The sequence below is a fragment of the Mus pahari genome, chromosome 10 (assembly GCF_900095145.1).
Source record: "Mus pahari chromosome 10, PAHARI_EIJ_v1.1, whole genome shotgun sequence".
NCBI classification, from domain to species: domain Eukaryota; kingdom Metazoa; phylum Chordata; class Mammalia; order Rodentia; family Muridae; genus Mus; species Mus pahari.
The window spans coordinates 113,174,331-113,191,743 of record NC_034599.1 but is presented as its reverse complement, the minus strand read 5'-3'; the positions used below and the strand labels follow the sequence as shown (position 1 = coordinate 113,191,743).

General features: G+C 46.9%; 1 protein-coding gene across 1 annotated transcript in view; it reads right to left on the bottom strand.

Annotated features, from left to right (window-relative positions):
• Myrip (myosin VIIA and Rab interacting protein) overlaps positions 1 to 7,415 on the bottom strand; it is a 172,308-nt gene extending 164,893 nt beyond the window's left edge. The window contains exon 1 of the mRNA XM_021206681.2: positions 7,170 to 7,415. The gene's annotated coding sequence lies outside the window, so the exon portion shown is untranslated. The remainder of the gene's footprint in view (positions 1 to 7,169) is intronic.
• Between the last annotated feature and the right edge of the window lie 9,998 nt (positions 7,416 to 17,413).

The window sequence follows — 17,413 nt, the reverse complement described above, 5'->3', positions numbered from 1 at the left end:
AGATTCAAGGTAAACTATGGCAGGTCTTGGGGGGAGAGGTGGGGTGGGGGGGGCAAGGTGGGAATGAGGGGGGCAGAAGAGCTTAAAATTCATATTCAAGTCTAAAGGGTCTGGAGTGGATATGAAAGTTTTGAAGAAAACGTTTTAGGTGGGATGATTTATTCCAAAGTTTTGGTAATTAAGTAAACTGGTATTAACCCAGGAATCACAAGACAAATGGGACAGAACAGAGACAAAAGACAGATCCAAAAGAAAATAGAACCAAAATCAGTACCTGGCTGAGACAGCAACAGATAAATGAGAAAATAACAAATTACTCATTCCATGATAACAAGATAGATGGTTTCCATTACAGAAAGCCATCAGACCTCTGCCTCAGATGACACATAAATATCAACGTCAGTGGAGTCTCACTTCAGAACTGCATAGGCTGTGGACTTCCACAAAGGCTGTATCCTAGGGCAGACAGCGGTTGAGCCAATTCTGGTACAGCTGGCCTGGTGGGATCAGCTATGGGAGGGAGGGCCCTTCTCATGATGACTGCAAGTACCTCTGAGGTCACAGGCGATGGACAAGCATTCCATTGTCTCGATCACTGTTATTATTAAATTACCATTATTAGTCTGACCTGGACCCAGAAGAGGAGTCTGGGAGTGAGTGGACCAAGACATATGGTTCAGAGGTGAAAAAGCCCTGCAGTGAGAAAGGACAGAAGGCAGAGAGAAAAATAAGGTAAACTTCCAGGGGTCTATACGGTGTTAGAGCTTCCAGGACAGTCACTAAGATTAATCAAACCTAAACCAGCCACAGTGGGACACGAGAAATAGGAACTCCCAACATGGTATAGTGGAAAGAGGAGAGACAAAAACCAAACCTCACTGGACAAAACGCCACAGAGAGGCTGGTCCAGTACTATCCAGTCTGGGGAAGCAGACACTAGACACTCACTTATGACCAAGATTTATCAAGGACATTTACGGCAAACAGTAGGAATCTCTTATTGTCCACCAATGGGTAATGTTTAAACCCAGGTGAATTAAAGATGAATCACAAAGGCCTAAGTTCAAATCCCCAGAAGCCATATAAAGAATCAGGCACTGTCGGCGACCCTCCCGCCAGCAGGAAAGACGCCACACAACAGGATCCTTCTGCACACGTTTATTGGGAGAGCTTGATTGCTGAGGCGAAAGACCCCGAGCCCTAGAACTAGCACTGCTTTTATAGGCCTAGGACTGGCGTGGCCATGTCTGATTGGTTCTGCTTTCAGTCCTGAATTTACATGCCCCGGGACGGGCTGTGACTTGGCGAGAAACCCATTTGCACCTGCGCACATTGGTTGTTTACCCGAAATACACGGGCGGTGGCCAGTGGTAGCCAATGCCATCTTGTAAGGGCGTTACGTGGCTTCCCACAAGGCACCACAGCAAACATCTGTAACTCCTGCTGCACTACAGTGAGCTGAGTAGTGGCGGTGAGCAGCACCCAGAAGGTCACGTGCCAGCTTGCCTGTCGAAGGCAGCTGTAAACATCAAAAGACTGTTTCAACCAAGGCGGAGTGTGAAGACCAACACTAAAGTTGTCCTCTGACTTCCACACACACGTTTGGTATGAGCAGGCCTGCAAACAGACGTCAAACACACACACACACACACATATTATACATACAAACCCACACATTATATATACATACATATATGTATACATATATATATACACATACATACACACATATACACAAATACATAAGTCATACATACACACACAAAGTATTTTTGCTTTTTGTTGTTGTTTTATAAGGATGGACAAAACTACTGTGGTGGTTTGAATTAGAAATGCCACCCACAGGCTCAAATATTTAAACACTTGGTCCCCACTTGGTGGGGCTGTTTGGGAAGGTTATAGAGCCTTCAGGGCATGGAACCTTGCAAGAGGAAGGAGGTGGTGGTGGGGGGCAGGGGGCAGGCTTTGAAGGTTGAGAGCCTAGCCTTTCTTCCTCTTCACACTCTTGGCTTCCTGTATGATGAAATGTGATCAGTCGGCTTCCTTCAGCCATGCCTTCCCCAGCATTAGAGACTCACTCCCTTTCTGGAACATTAAGCCAAAATAAACTCCTTGTCCCATAAATAGCTTTTGGTAATGGTGTTTTATCACAGCATTAAAGCTAACTAATAAATCTACACTGGTCAATGAACATCAACACATCTTTAGAGGTTAAAAATAATCATAACAACACAGAACTAGGTAAGACAGTCTTCCATGACAACTGAATTTTAACGCAAAGAGAAAGCAGCTACTGAAAGGCACACACTTGGTCTCAACGTGGCAGGTGGCATGAATTTAACTCCAAGTCCTCAACATCCCTGTCGGAACTCCCCCCCCCCCCCCATGCTCAGGAAGAGTTTTCTATCTCTGGCTGCTAAGTACAAGTAACAGATGCCAAGGAGGACACAGAGCGGCAGGAAGCTCTCACCACCAGCCCAGTAGGAGGATACTGCCATCTGGGGAAGCTGACTTGGAGACTCAGCCCCTGACCTTCACCTTGACTCAAATAGCGTGTACACTTGGAAAGAGCACTGAACTTTTGGTTTTTAAAAGGTTTGTTTATTTATATGAAGGTGTCATCAGACACACCAGAAGAGGGCATCAGATCCCATTACAGATGGTTGTGAGTAATCATGTGGTTGCTGGGAATTAAACCCAGGACCTTCGGAAGAACAACCAGTGCTCTTAACTGCTGAGACATCTCTCTAGCCCAATACTGAACTTTTGAAGTCCAGATTTGTCTATAACTAGAAAGGCCATCATTCTCGGACCTGGAAAGAGGAAGGTGCTGTACAGTACCCAGTCCACACAAATACTGCCCATTCTCACCCCCATGTGCTATATCTTCATTGTCAACTGCACCTCATTTGGAAGCATGGGAGACACGCCCCTGGCCTGTCTGTCAAGGGTGTTTCCAGAGAAATTTAACTGAAGAAGGAAAAGCCAACCTGAAAGTGTGTGGCACTGTACCAGGAACTAGAGTCCCAAGAAAACTGGGTGGGCACCAGCATCATCTCTCCACTTCCTGACTGCAGATGCAGACGTGAGATCAGCAACTGTACTGGCTGGTTTTTGTGTGTCAGCTTGACACAGGCTGGAGTTATCCCAGAGAAAGGAGCTTCAGTTGAGGAAATGCCTCCATGAGACCCAGCTGTAAGGCATTTTCTCAGTTAGTGATCAAAAGTGGGAGGGCCCCTTGTGGGTGGTACCATCCCTGGGCTGGTAGTCCTGGGTTCTATAAGAAAGCAAGCTGAGCAAGCCAGGGGAAGCAAGCCAGTAAGAAACATCCCTCCATGGCCTCTGCATCAGCTCTTGCTTCCTGACCTGCTTGAGTTTCAGTCCTGACTTCCTTTGGTGATGAACAGCAATTTGAAAGTGTAAGCTGAATAAACCCTTTCCTCCCCGACTTGCTTCTTGGTCATGGTGTTTGTGCAGGAATAGAAACCCTGACTAAGACAGCAACCTTACAGTCATGATCCCGCAGCCATACCTACCCAGTCATGACAGCGAGCATCCTGGGACTGTGAGCAAAACAAATCCTTCCTTCCTTAATTGCTCTCATAAGGAGTTTTGTCACAGTGGTGAGAAAGAATACAGTCACCAAAAGAACACAACACTCCAAACAGCATCTGATGACTCGATAACACTCATCGACACAGGCAATGATACAGGGCTGCCTCACTTAGCCTTCTCCATGCCAGATCCCACATCTCCTCCTCCTCCTGATTTGAACTCTCCCTGCAAGATGCTGAGGGAACTTATCCCAGTAACCTATCCATTCCTTAAAACTCAACATAGATAGTGCGCTGCGAAAGGAGCCATTTGGCCTTATGAAAGAGAAACTCCAAACTGTTGGGGGATTCTAGGTTGATATATAGCACATATACCTAACCAAGCTTTCTCTAATACCCCAAGGATGTGCCACCATAGTCCCATAGGACTGAGGAAAAGGCAGCATCGGCTCAGCTCACAAAACAGCCCCCAAGCCCCAGATGGATTCTATCCATGGACTTAGTAGAAGGGACCAAAAAGGTCCTTCCAATCAGAGAGCAGAAGACATTATTTGTAAGAACTTTCTGGAGATCCTGGGCTCTTAGATTTTATCCCTGTCTGGTGTGTGTCTGGGTTCTCCAGCCAACATGTGGCCACTATTTGGCAACAGCCCCACATGTTATGATTCCATCCAACTTTTAACTTTGAGGAATTAGAAATAAAGCCATTCATATTTTTCATTCATATCGCACCATTTAAGATGAGCACCATTCAAATGTACCCAATGGAAGAGAGATACAGGGAGTAAGCTGAACCCCACTGGTCAATGTCTGCTATACCTGGGGTCTTCTTTTCACCCCATCAAAGAACACTGATCATCCATGGATGGTGGGACAGCCAACCCAGAGCCTAAGATCAAACTTTTTCTATTAGTTGTCTGCCGTAGATAAATGACTCTTGGTTTGAGCTTTTTAGAAAGGAAGGTTAAAAAAAAATTAAGCCAGAGATGGCTCACACCATTAATCCCAGTACTCCAGAGCCTGAGGCAGGGGGACACCACAGGTTTGAGTTCAGTCTGGACTATATAGGGAATCCCATAAACCCTGAGCTATAGGTAAGACACTGTCTTAAAGGACATAGAACTAGGAAGCTCTTATTTCAGCTTGATAGGCAAGTGATGTGATAAAGATGAAGTAAATGTTGCCTGGCCAAACTAAACCAGGTGACAGCTGCCCCTGGGGCTGCTGCCTTTCTTGAGTTACAGGGAAACAACAAAGCTTTTTGTTCTTAGTCTGGACACCAGACACACAGGTGTGGCTAGTCTATTAAAAGCCATCAAATATACACTCTAAATATTTACTCATTTTATTTTATCTGTGTATACATGCCTGGGTGTATATATGTATGCCATGTGTGTTCTATGCTTGCAGAGGTCAAAATAGGATGTCAGATCCCCTGGAACTGGAGTTACATATGGTAGTTCGCCAACATGCAGGTGCTGAGAACAGAACCCAGGTCCTCTGTAAGAGGAACCAGTGATCTTAACTGCTGAGCTGTCTGTCCAGTCCTAAATATACACTTTCGAGCTATAAAACTTTTTGTAATTATACTTTAATAACATGTTAAGACAAATTGACCAAGGGCTGAAGACCTTGAGTTCTGCTTTACCTGAACTCTGAGATAAGACCATTTCAAACATAATCACAACTAAGCAGGCAAAAATGGAGGTGGTGGAGGGGGTGCTACTGTTTCTATGAGGCACTGTTTGGCCAGAGAGAATCAAATTGATCTGAATACCAAGTCGCAGTCATGTTTTCTTCCCCACTCCCCCACCTTACCACCACCCCATCCCACCCCAGACATGATCTATAGGACCACACTATGCTAGTCTAACACCAGATGTGGCTAGCAGTTCATTTTCCCAAAGATGAGTGAATTCCATCCTTCCCCCTCCCACACAGAAAGATAAAATCCAGATCTCAAAAAGACTCCTGCCACAGACATCATCTTCAACGAGACATACATGCTTGACTATATATACACACACATGCCCAGAAACAACCATACACCATGAAGAGGAGGGAGGGCAATTTCTCCTTATACCTCCAGAGAGTCCCCAGCTAAAGAGGCACAACTTCTAGTTCAGAGGCACCCCCCCCATAGGTGGGGGGAAGATCAGGAAAACAGCTACCCACTGATTCCAACCTGAAGAGGGAAAGCAGTCTTCAAAGCTTTACCAAAACTAAAGATCTCTGGAAAAAGATACTTAGATCTGCAAACAGGGTCCTGATATTGCTGCCAAATCCTTGAAATCACCTCATTTCCATACCACTCCTCCCAAAAGATCCCTTGCAACATCTTCCCTCTACCTGGTACCACAACCCCCAGCGCTTTTTCACATCATACCCCAGGAGTCCCAAGAGCGGGGGAGGGGGAGAGAAATAAAGAAAAAGAAAAGAAAAAAAAAAAAAAAACCCGCCTGTCAATTATCCCAGGACTATGTGTAACATGTCATCACTGAGTATCAAAACTGCGGCTGGAGGTCAGAGGGTGAGAAGGACATGTGGGAACAGGGAAATGGCAGGGCAGGAGGAACAATCTCTCCCTTCCCTGGGAGAGTCTCAAGATAATAAACAAAATGTATATTATAGGTAAGGGGTGGGGCAGACAGAAATGTAGTCCATTTTCAAGGAATTTTAGGAGCGGATGGGAGAGATCCTCAGAGAAAGCTGCCTTTCGGCGTGTCAGCTCCCTCCCTTTGATGTGTCTTGGAAGAGCTGGGACACACGTTTTGAGGACAAGATTTATTTGAGAGACCAGAAGCCAAACACAGCCTATGTAAGCCCTGGCGCTTAGCAGAGTCCTCGACTCCACACTCTGCAGAAACATCAGTCAATTGAGTGACTAGAAGAGGATGGAGCCTCGGATGCGGCAACTGTGAGGGTTCCCACCACACAAACGCTCCACAGCACGCTCACAAGGAAGACGTTACCCCCGAAACCTCTATCGAGACCCTACGGATGAGCTCGAGATCTCAACAAGTCTCCTGTCTTTGAAGATAGGAGAAACCGAGAAAGAGAGCAGGATGAAGGGACACCTCGCCCAGTGCCTCACCAGCGCACCTCTTCTCCTCAGGCAACCAGGGGTTGAGCCTAGACGCAGTCTGCCTTGGGGGGTTACCGCTGTGCCCTGGCCGTGACCTTCGGCGAGTCCCTAATTAGCCCCATTTTACAAACATTAAGAGTCTAAAAGAGTCACGTGGTCCGTGCTGGCCGGCTGCCGGCTGCGCACCGGGTGGTTTGAGGCGCCCGCCGGTGCGCGGATCCCTTAGCAAGGTGCGCGGCGCACCGCAGCCGGAGCGCTACGTGGCCATCGGGGGAACGCAGGGGTCAGCTCTCGCCCCCGTAGCCACGGAAAGAGGCGGATCTGACTCTGTCGAGGATAAGTCCAAGTCCCCACCGTCCCCTCCGCACAGACAGGCTGGCCATGTCCCGCAGCCCTGGCCCCAGACGCGCACCAGGTGCGGGGGACCGCGCGCGCGACATCTTCAGACACCCACCCCAAAAGTTGCGGCAACGTGGCAGGGGAGCATGGCATCGAGCTGCGGGCGCGGAGGGGAGGGCTCGAGGACTCACCCGGGGTGGCCGGCCTGGAGTGGGTCCGCGGCGGAGCTCATGGATGGCGGCCAGGCTCAAAGCCACCGCGCCTCTGATGGCCCCGGGTCACCTGCCGCAGCCTGCGTCCAGCGCGCGATCCCGAGGCTGCAGATCGCCGGTGCGCCCGAGCTGGGGCCGCAGTCACAGCGGGAGCCGGGCAGCGCGGGCAGGACGAGGGCGCGCGGCGGCGAGGGAGGCACCCGCTCCAGGATTCCAGCCAGCGCCAGCCCAAGCCGCTGCGGCCGCCGCCACCTGCGGGCCCCGCTGACCGCCAATCACAGGCGCCCGGGGCGGCGGCGCGTGCGGAGGCGGGGCGGGGGCGCGTGCGGGGCGGCTGGCGGGAGCAGCGGCGACACCAGCGCGCCTGCGCCGGGACACCGGCCGCCTACCCCGCGGGTTCCTCGCGAGCTCCCCGGGTGCGCGGGTGGCACGCGCCGGGAGGGGCGGGGCGCATAGGGAAGAGGCGGGGCTGGGGCTGCGCGCACCCGGGTCGCTGCGGGCTGCGGCGTAGTACGGTGCGGGGGTCGCGATCGTGAGCACCCCCACTCAACCAGCCCTAACTTCAGGTCATCCCTAGTATTGAAGTCAGGCTCTGCATCCTTGGAGACCCGCCCGCTTGAGGGATGGGTCACCGCAACCTGGGCCTTCCTAGTCCTAGGAACAGCGCGATCTGCTGGCTCCTGCCTCACCAAAGACTCATGGTCCGCCTGCATCAACATCTCTCACTTCACTGCCCCCCACCCCAAGTTATTTTTAAGACACCGTTGTGATTCCGGTTCTTCTCCAGGGAATTTACTGAGCTAGCCACACTCGCTCATTCAACATACACTGACTACCTAGCACTTGGCTCCGGGTGTTCTAATCCCGTGTGCGCCCCCATAACCGCTGCACGTCTGGGGTAGTGAGTCCTCGACTACTGCCAGTGCATTGGGGCGCGTGCTTGCAGTCCATGGTCCCCAAAGGATGACTAGAAGTTGAGATTGTCCTGCAATCTAGAGCCGCACTTGCTCATCCAACAAGCCCAGGGCCCCGGATATTGAGACCAACTACTTAAGCCTCAGCAGCGTTGACTGGGGAACACCTGTCAGTGTCAACTGCCTGGCAGCAATGACTCTGTCAGAATAAAGCTTCTATAGCGCTACGGTGGTGATTTCAAAATCTCAGGTCTAAATCTCAGTTCTAAATCTCATAGGTCAATGCGCTGAGGTTGTGTCCTATGTAAATGCATGCAGGGTAGATGGGGGGGAGCGCCTTTGCGGAGCAACGAAGGAGGAAAATTAAGAAAGTGTAAGGCATTGAATTGGTTTCTCTAAAGAATCGGTTTCCTCCGTCGAGGGATTTTTAAACTGCTAAAATGAAAGAAAGCTTATTTTGTGTGCATTTTACTTATTTTCCATTCTAAATCTGTTTATGTAGGCCCGGTTAGTATCCACACAGTCCAACATTCAACCGTTCACAAGACTCCCTCCTACCTTTGTCTCCCGGTGTCTCAGCTCCTGCCACTGAGCACAACCAAAGTGTGCTCTTAGTGAGGGAAATCTGTGTGTAATGATTGTGATGATTAATCGAAACTGTCAACTTGAGACGAACTAGAATCACCTGTGAGGTGGTCCCCTGGGCATCCCACCCCAGGATTATCTTGATTATGGGAAGACCAGTCGGCTGTGGGCAGAATTACAAGAATTCCCTGGGCTGGAATTACAAGATTCCAGGACTGAGGTCAGTCCTTTGATTCTCAGAGTGCATGTTACATCATCCAACAAAATCCCCCTGCCCTGGGCTGGAGAGAGGGCTCATGGGTTAATAGCATGGTCTGCTCTTTCAGAGGACCAGAGTTTGATTCCCAGCACCCACATGTCAGATCACAACTATCTGTAACTCAAGTTCCAGGGAATCTGAAGCCTTCTGACCACATGAAGAAGACATGCAAATAGCAGGCAGACCTACACACAGGCAAAATACTCATAAAGTAAAAATAAATTAAAACACCTATGTACTTCTTGAACAAATCCAAGCTGGAAGCACTGTAAAGGCTGCAATGGTTTTTAAATATTTATTGTATGTGTTCATGGGCATTCAGATGGCAAGGCATGCACGTGGAGGTGTGTGGTTTTGAATGAAAGTGGCCCCCATAGGCTCATAGGGAATGGCACTATTAGCAGCAGTGACCATGAAGTAGGTGTGGCCTTGTTGGAGGTGTGTCCCTGGAGGTGGGCTTTGAGGTTTCTGAAGCCCAAGCCAGGCCCAGTGTCACTCTCTCTTCCTCTGCCTGTGAATCCAGTTGCAGAACTCTCAGCTACCTGTCCTGCACCATGTCTGCCTGCATGCCACCATGCTTCCTGCCACTACAGTAATAGAATAAACCTTTGAACCTGTAAGCCAGCCCTAGTTAAATGTTTTCCTTAATAAGAGCTCCCATGGGTATGGTGTCTTTTCCAGCCACAGAAACCCCACGGAAGTAGACAACATTTGAGAGTTGGTTCTTGTCTCAGTCAGGGTTCTATTCCTGCACAAACATCGTGACTAAGAAGCAAGTTGGAGAGGAAAGGGTTTACTGAGCTAACACTTCCACATTGCTGTTCATCACCAAAGGAAGTCAGGACTGGAACTCAAGCAGGTCAGGAAGCAGGAGCTGATGCAGAGGCCATGGAGGGATGTTTCTTAGTGGCTTGCTTCCCTAGACTTGCTCAGCTTGCTCACCAACCCAGCTATGGCACTGCCCACAATGGTCCCTCCCACCCTTGATCACTAATTGAGAAAATGCCTTACAGCTGGATCTCACGGAGGCATTTCCTCAACTGAAGCTCCTTTCTCTGGGATAACTTCAGCTTGTGTTAAGTTGACACACAAAACCAGTCACTACAGTTCTCTTCTTACAGCATGTGCAGAGATTAAATGTTAGGTCATCAGGTACCCTTTACCATTGAACCATCTCAAGGAACCAAGACTGGGGTATTCCAACAGTGAGTAAGCCAAGAAGATGAGATGGACAGGGTGGTGAAAACCAGCCAGTGTTTACCTCTTGCACCTGCCCTCTTACTGGGGATTCACACCCCCTTGCTGGGGAGCCATGCCCCCTTGCTGGCCAACAGGGAGCCACTTTACCTCTCAGGAGGCCATTGCAAATTCTCTGACCTCTAAGAACACGCACATACACACACACACACTCACACATACACACATTTACATACATATACACACATATTCACCCTCACATACATACACACATATTCACACTCGCACACATACACACAATCACACACTCCCACATACATATTCACACATACACACTTATATATACATTTACACACACATAAACATATTCATACATACACATATTCACACTCACACACATATATACACATACTCATACTCACACACATACTTACACACACACAACACACATATTCACACTCACACACATACATTCACACACACACATATTCACACACATACATATTCACACACATACATATTCACACACATACACACACACTCTCTAGAATCTAGGAGTCACATATGAGAGATAATATACATCATTTCTCTTTCTCTGCCCTGGTTAACCTCACATGATATTTTCCAGAGCCATCCATTTTCCCACGAATTTAATAATTTCATTTCCTTCTCTGATGAGTATTTTACACCACATTTTTATTACCCATGCATCTGTTGATGGACAGGTAAGCCAGCTCCATCTCCTTGCTGTTGTGAATAGATCAGCAAGGAGTGTGGATGGATGAATGGTGTTTCTGAGGTAGGATATAGAATCCTTTGGTTGCATGCCCAGAAGTGATAGGGAGATTCATTTTCACTCGGCTTCCGCAGCTGGATCCCAATCCTGAGGTAGCTTTGGGAGTGTAGACTGTCACGGGCTGCTTCCTAACAGTGGGGGCTGGGCTCAGAGGTTGTTTGACATGGTGCCAGTCTTTGCAAAGCTGGTTTGGCATATAACTGTCCCATGCAACTCTCAGGGTCTAAGTCTTATCCCTTACCTAAGGATTTTGAGAGACAGGCAGAATTGCTAAAGGATTTTTAGCAAGATCTCAAGTAGGAAGAAGTGAAACACACACACACACACACAAAAAAAACAGAAACTCGCGGGGCAGAGGGGGTCCTGCCCCTCCCGTGGTCCTCCATTATGTGAAGAGATCTGCTTTGATTCCTCACCAGAGATAATACTGATTTTTTAAAATGTGTTTCTGAAAGGTTCAGCATCTTGAAGATAACTTGGGTGTCCAGGAGAATGGCAAACAAAACAAAACAAAACAAAACACGTCCTAAACGGTGACTTCTGTCTTCCTTTCATCCTGAGCTGTCATCCAGCAAAATTCTGCCAAACTCAAGTAAGATTCATTTCCTCCAGGGACTGAAGAGATAGCTCCATAGCACCTGCTGTTCTCACTGGGGACCTGAGTCTTGTCTCTAGCAATTCCATCAGGTAGCTCACAACCATTTCTAACTCCAGTTCTCAAGGATATAGCTCCCTCTTCTGACTTTTGTGGGTACCTGTATACATGTGGCATGCATATATACAAACACATAAGTAAGAAAAATCCTAAGCCTTAATTTAAAAAAGAATAAACACACACTTACCCCATCTCTGCCTCTCACGATTAGAGGAGATCAGAGAGATCCATCTTGACCACCGGATGGATCTAATGGATTCTTCCTCTGTGAAGAAGAGCTGTTTGACATTTGAGCACGCAGGGAACCGCACCCTGTCTTCTTTTAAAATGAAACTCAGACAATCCATTTTTCGGAAGATTGATGCGTTTGTACTGGCTAGAGAAGGATGTGTCCCGGGAGGTTCTGGGTAGAATTAAAAGAGCATCAATCACAAGACTAGTGTACTGGTCTGAGCGCACCCCATCCTGGATGTGTGACCTGGGACATGTTCTTTAACCTAGCCAAATCCTAGGTTCTCCAAATATAAAATACTGTGCCATCCTCTCTACTGTCCTGGAAATTTTCTAAGTAATTGATACAATGTGTATGAAATTGTTTCCTGCATAACAAGATTTAGCATATGTTAGTTATGAAAAATTATCATTTGTAACCTGGAGAAAGTGAATTTACAAATAATGTTACTATGCTATTTTTGGCCTTTCCTGGCACAGAAGTGGCAAATTAAAGCCTTCACCTACTACCTCTTTATTAGCCAAGCGCACAGGTCTGCCACTCCTGTCCCGTTTAGCACTTGCGGGTGGCTTTAACTATAAGCATTCTCTGGGACTCTCACTGACTGGAATGACACTGAAGTCAGAGCCATGTCAAATCTTTGCCTACTACAGGGCATCTACAGCACTATCCTGTTAAGTTGCTCATAGTCAGCATTTGTTGAGTGAACTTAGTGAGAATTTAAAAATAATAAATTAAATCTCATGGTAGTTTAAAGGCCTGCTCTACGAATAATCCTACTAAGAGAACAGATAGAAAGGTGACCTACAAGAAAAAAAAAATCTTCAGATCACCTGTGCGGCCAAGAACTTATCTAGAATATATACAGAATGTTTAAAATTCAACAGTAAAACTGAACTCCAAGCAATCCAATTTGAAAATGAACACACACACACACACACACACACACACACACACACAAACCATGAAGCAATAAATCACTAAGGAATATACCAGCTGAAATAGGCACCCAGAGATGCTCAATATCTTTGGCCACTAGAGAAATGCACATTGGGACTCCACTGGGACACTCACTGAGATATAGCTATCAAAAGGTGGGGAACAAAATGGTGATGACAGCAAATGATGGCAAGGGCAGAGAAACAATGTCTTGTATACATTGGCAGGAGCTTAAATGACATAAATGATTTTGGACAGAGATGTCACAGTCTCTTTCAGAACCCAAACCAGACTTAATTTATAATGCAGCAAGCACCACCTCTGGCTTATCCCAGCAACATGAAAATTCCTTGTGGGCCAGAAAAATGTTTGCCTTGCTTCTGTTTGATCCCCAAACCTATGTTAAAAAGCAAGGTGCTTATAGTCTCCTGATGATGAGGCAGAGTCAGGAGGCCACCTTGTCACCTGGGGCTCTCTAGTCACCAGCCTGGCCTACCTGGCAAAGTTCCAGGCCCATAAGAAACCCTGTCTCACAAAGTTCAGAGCAGAGACTGAAGGCATGTCCATCCAGAAACTGCCCCACCTGGGAATCCATCCCATAAACAACCACCAAACCCAGACACTATTGCAGATGCCAACAAAAGCTTGCTGACAGGAGACTGATATAGCTGTCTCCTGAGAGGCTCTGCCAGTGCCTGACTAATACAGAAGTGAATGCTCATAGTCATCTGTTAGACAGAGCACAGGGTCCCCAATGAAGAAGCTAGAGAAAGTACCCAAGGAGCTGAAGGGATTTGCAGCCCCCTAGGAGGAACAACAATACGAGCTAACCAGTAACCCTAGAGCTCCCTGGGAATAAACCACCAATCAAAGAAAACACACAGAGAGACTCATGGCTCTAGCTGCATATGTAGCTGAGGATGGCCTAGTCAGTCATCAATGGAAGGAGAGGCCCTTGGTCCTGTGAAGGTTCTATGCCCCAGTATAGGGGAATGCCAGAGCCAGGAAGTGGGAGTGGGTGGGTTGGGGAGCAGGGGGAGGGGGGGAGAGGATAGGGGATTTTCTTTATTAACATTTGAAGTGTAAATAAAGAAAATATCTAAGAAAAAGAAAACAAAAAATAATCCATGTCTCATAAAGAAAGTAGAAGATAATCAAGGGACAGCACTTGAGATTGTCCTCTGACATCCACATAAATGTACACACAGAATCTGTGTTGTGAAAAAAAATATCCAGATACAATATGATGTTATACTATGTTACCTTAGCTATATTCAACAGCTATAAAATAGTAAATTGGGGGCCGGAGAGAGGATCCAGGGTTAAGAGAACTGGCTGATCATTCCTGGTGCCTGTATGGTGACTCACAACCATCAGTTATTCCAGCCCCATGGGAAATGATGCTCTCTTCTGGTCTCCATGGATACAAGGCACACATTTGGTGCACAGATATATAGGTAAAACACTCATACACACAGATACATACATACATTCATACATACATACACACAGATATCGATTCACACATACATGCATACATGCAATCATTTTGTCCCTTAAACACAGGACAGTCTGAGTTCATTGTGCCACCAGGCATGTGGCTTCTGACATTGTCCCAGGCAGGCTGCCTGCCTGACTGCTGGAATCTCTGAGGCAGCCCGCACTGTCCTCTCTCTACCATCCTGCCGATCTCAGCGCAGAATTGGGCTTTATGTAACCTCAACGTGACATCCATTGTGATTTTTTTTCAGACACAAGTCTACTTTTGAATGAGGCTAGATCATTAAGTCAGTTCTCACTGAAACATTATATTATACGAGTATTATATTATCACTTTGTGAAAAAAATAGGCACCAGTTTTAGGTTTACTTTTAGGCTTACTCCAAAATGTAGCATGCCCTGCTTTTTTTGCAGACATACAATCATGGAACCTTCCTCACACAGAGAAACACCTCCTGGAGATCCTATCCAACTTTGAACCCAGCTTGTGCCTTTTCAAACATAGCCCATTTTAGCCGAGGCTCCTCAGATGCAGAGCCTGAGAATCCAGGGGTATGTGATTTATTCATGAGATACCCAAAGGAGAGATGGGGTTGGGGGTTACAGAGAAGAAGTCGTGCAGGATTGAGTCCAACCCCTCTAAGCCCGTGGGGGAGTTGTGAAGCTTGAATTGATTGCACTAAAGCTGTCCCACCTTGAAGCAAGGGACTACACTTTATAACCCACCATCCATCAATGGTGGGCTGCCCTGTGCCCTGCTGGGGGCATATCCTCCCACATGTGGTGACTTATAGAGTAACTCTTTGTGAGAGGCAGTTGCAAGCTGGTAGGTATTCATGCTCACCAACAGAGAGGAGGTCCAAGCTCAGGAAAGGCAGCGTGCAAGAACTCCAGCACCATCCACCCTCCCTCCCTCTCTCCTTCCCTCCCTAAGACCTTGGGAACAATACAGAACTTCGGAAGAATAGTAAAGTTACATGTCTGTTTTTGATAAAAATGCTTTTACCAAAGCTGGGTTCGACATGAACACACATGCATCCACACAGTTGAAAATTAAATAAGCATCTAGATTTTTGCAATCGGAACATGAAGTTCCCTAACACCAGGAGTATGGGTGGAAGCGTCAAGACCCACACTTCTAAACCCAGCTTCTCAGGCTCCATGATTGAGCACGAACGCGCAAACAGTTACTATTTCTGTCTTTCAGCACAGGGATCCCCTATGGTGTGCACTAACTAGGGCTTCCAGTTAGCAAGGAACACCCCTTCACTCAAACCATGCCAGGCTTTCCTGCCAATAGCTCCACCTAGAGGCAGCAAACGGAAGTGTACAGTCTAAGGCTGTAGTAGGAAAGACAAGGGAGTTTGCTATACTTGGTGTAAACTACCCCCTAAAGGTTCTTGTGAGTAAGGCTTGGGCCCAGGAAAGTTGTGTTCAGAGATGGAGCTGTTATCGAATGACCAAATGGATCACGAGGGCTCTGACGTCATCCATGAGTTACCTGCTGATGGGAGTCCATCTTCGGTGATGCATCCTGAGCCACCATCTTGTCTTGTCCGTTCCTCTCATCAGTCACCTCCATGTCACAGCTCTGCAGCAGTGATCTTACTTCCTTCCTTGCATCAGAACCAAATAGAGCCAGGCAACCATGGACTGCAACCGTGAGTCATTATTATCCTTTTCTCCTTGTATTATATCAAGTATTTTGTCACAGCAATAGAGAGGCAGTGAACAGACTCCTTCAGAATTTCTGGACTTTGCCAGCAATTACGTCGAAGATGTAGCCATGTGTGGTGGCACACACCTGTAATTACTATGCTAGGCAGATGCAAACAGGATCATCAGGCGTTCAAGGCCAGGCTTGACTACCTAGGGAGTTTGAGGTCATATGAAACGGCGACTCAAACAAAAAACAAGTGTGCAACTTGTGTATCTTGAGGTGATAGAGCAAACAGAAATAGAAATGTGAAGAAAATAATGACTGTTTCTGGTAAGTATAGTGCTTTTCTGCACGGTGGTTTTCAGAGCATTGAATATTTTATTATGTAGCTATTGTTTCCTACGACATAACGGCTTTTAAAGGCATTGCTGCTTCCCTAAGCAGCATCGATTCTGCAACAGTCAAGCAGAAATAATCACAGAGGCTTGTCAATCACTGCGGTGGGGGAGGGACAGGGGCTCCAGTCCTGGGTGCTGCTGCTGGGAGATGCTGATGAGAACAGGGTGAGCTCATCGATGATCCTTTACACGATGTTGATTTATGACTCTTAGAATCTTTCCTGCTGTAAGAAACTGGCTGCCTGTAATGAAAGCCCAGACTCAGTTCATAACCTCCGTTAAGTTAATCATATTACAATGCTTCTCTGAATCCAGAGCTGGTGAAACCCATAGAGCTGAGTCAGTCAAACCTGTGCTCAGGGTGAATAAGTTAACAGTGTTCCCAGAAATGTAGCCAGGACTCTGNGTGTGTGTGTGTGTGTGTGTGTGTGTGTGTGTGTGTGTATGTGTGGGTGCACATGGGAGTGGGTGTGTATGCATCTGTATATGTGATTGTGTGTAAGCATGCATGTGAATGTGTGTATGCATGTATGTACAAGTGTGTATATGTGTGTGCACATGTGTGCATGTGAGCATGCATGGGTGAGTGTGTGTGTTCATATGTGTGTGAACATGTGTTTATGTGTATATATATGTATGGAAATGTATGTGAGAGTATGCATATGTGTATACATATGTATGTATTCGTGTGTGCACATGTGTGGGTGTGTATACATGTGTATATGTAATATGTATACGCATGTGTGTGATTGTGTGTGCAAGTGTGTATATGTGTGCACAGGTATGTAAATATATGTGTGTGACATTTGTGCATGTGAGCATGCATATATGTGTGTATGTCCATGTGTGTAAACATATATGTATGTGTATATATACATGTGTGTGTGCATATGTGTGTACATGTGTGTGAGTATGTGTATGCATGCATGTGAGTGTGTATGTGCACACATGTGTGATGTCTCCTTCCTGGCTACCCTCTAACCCTGTGCTATAATTTACTTGTGGTCTTATTCACTGAGGTTCAGCAACAAGAAGGCAATTGAATGGCAGAATGTGGTATCACAGATGACAGGGAGGCAGACAGCCTG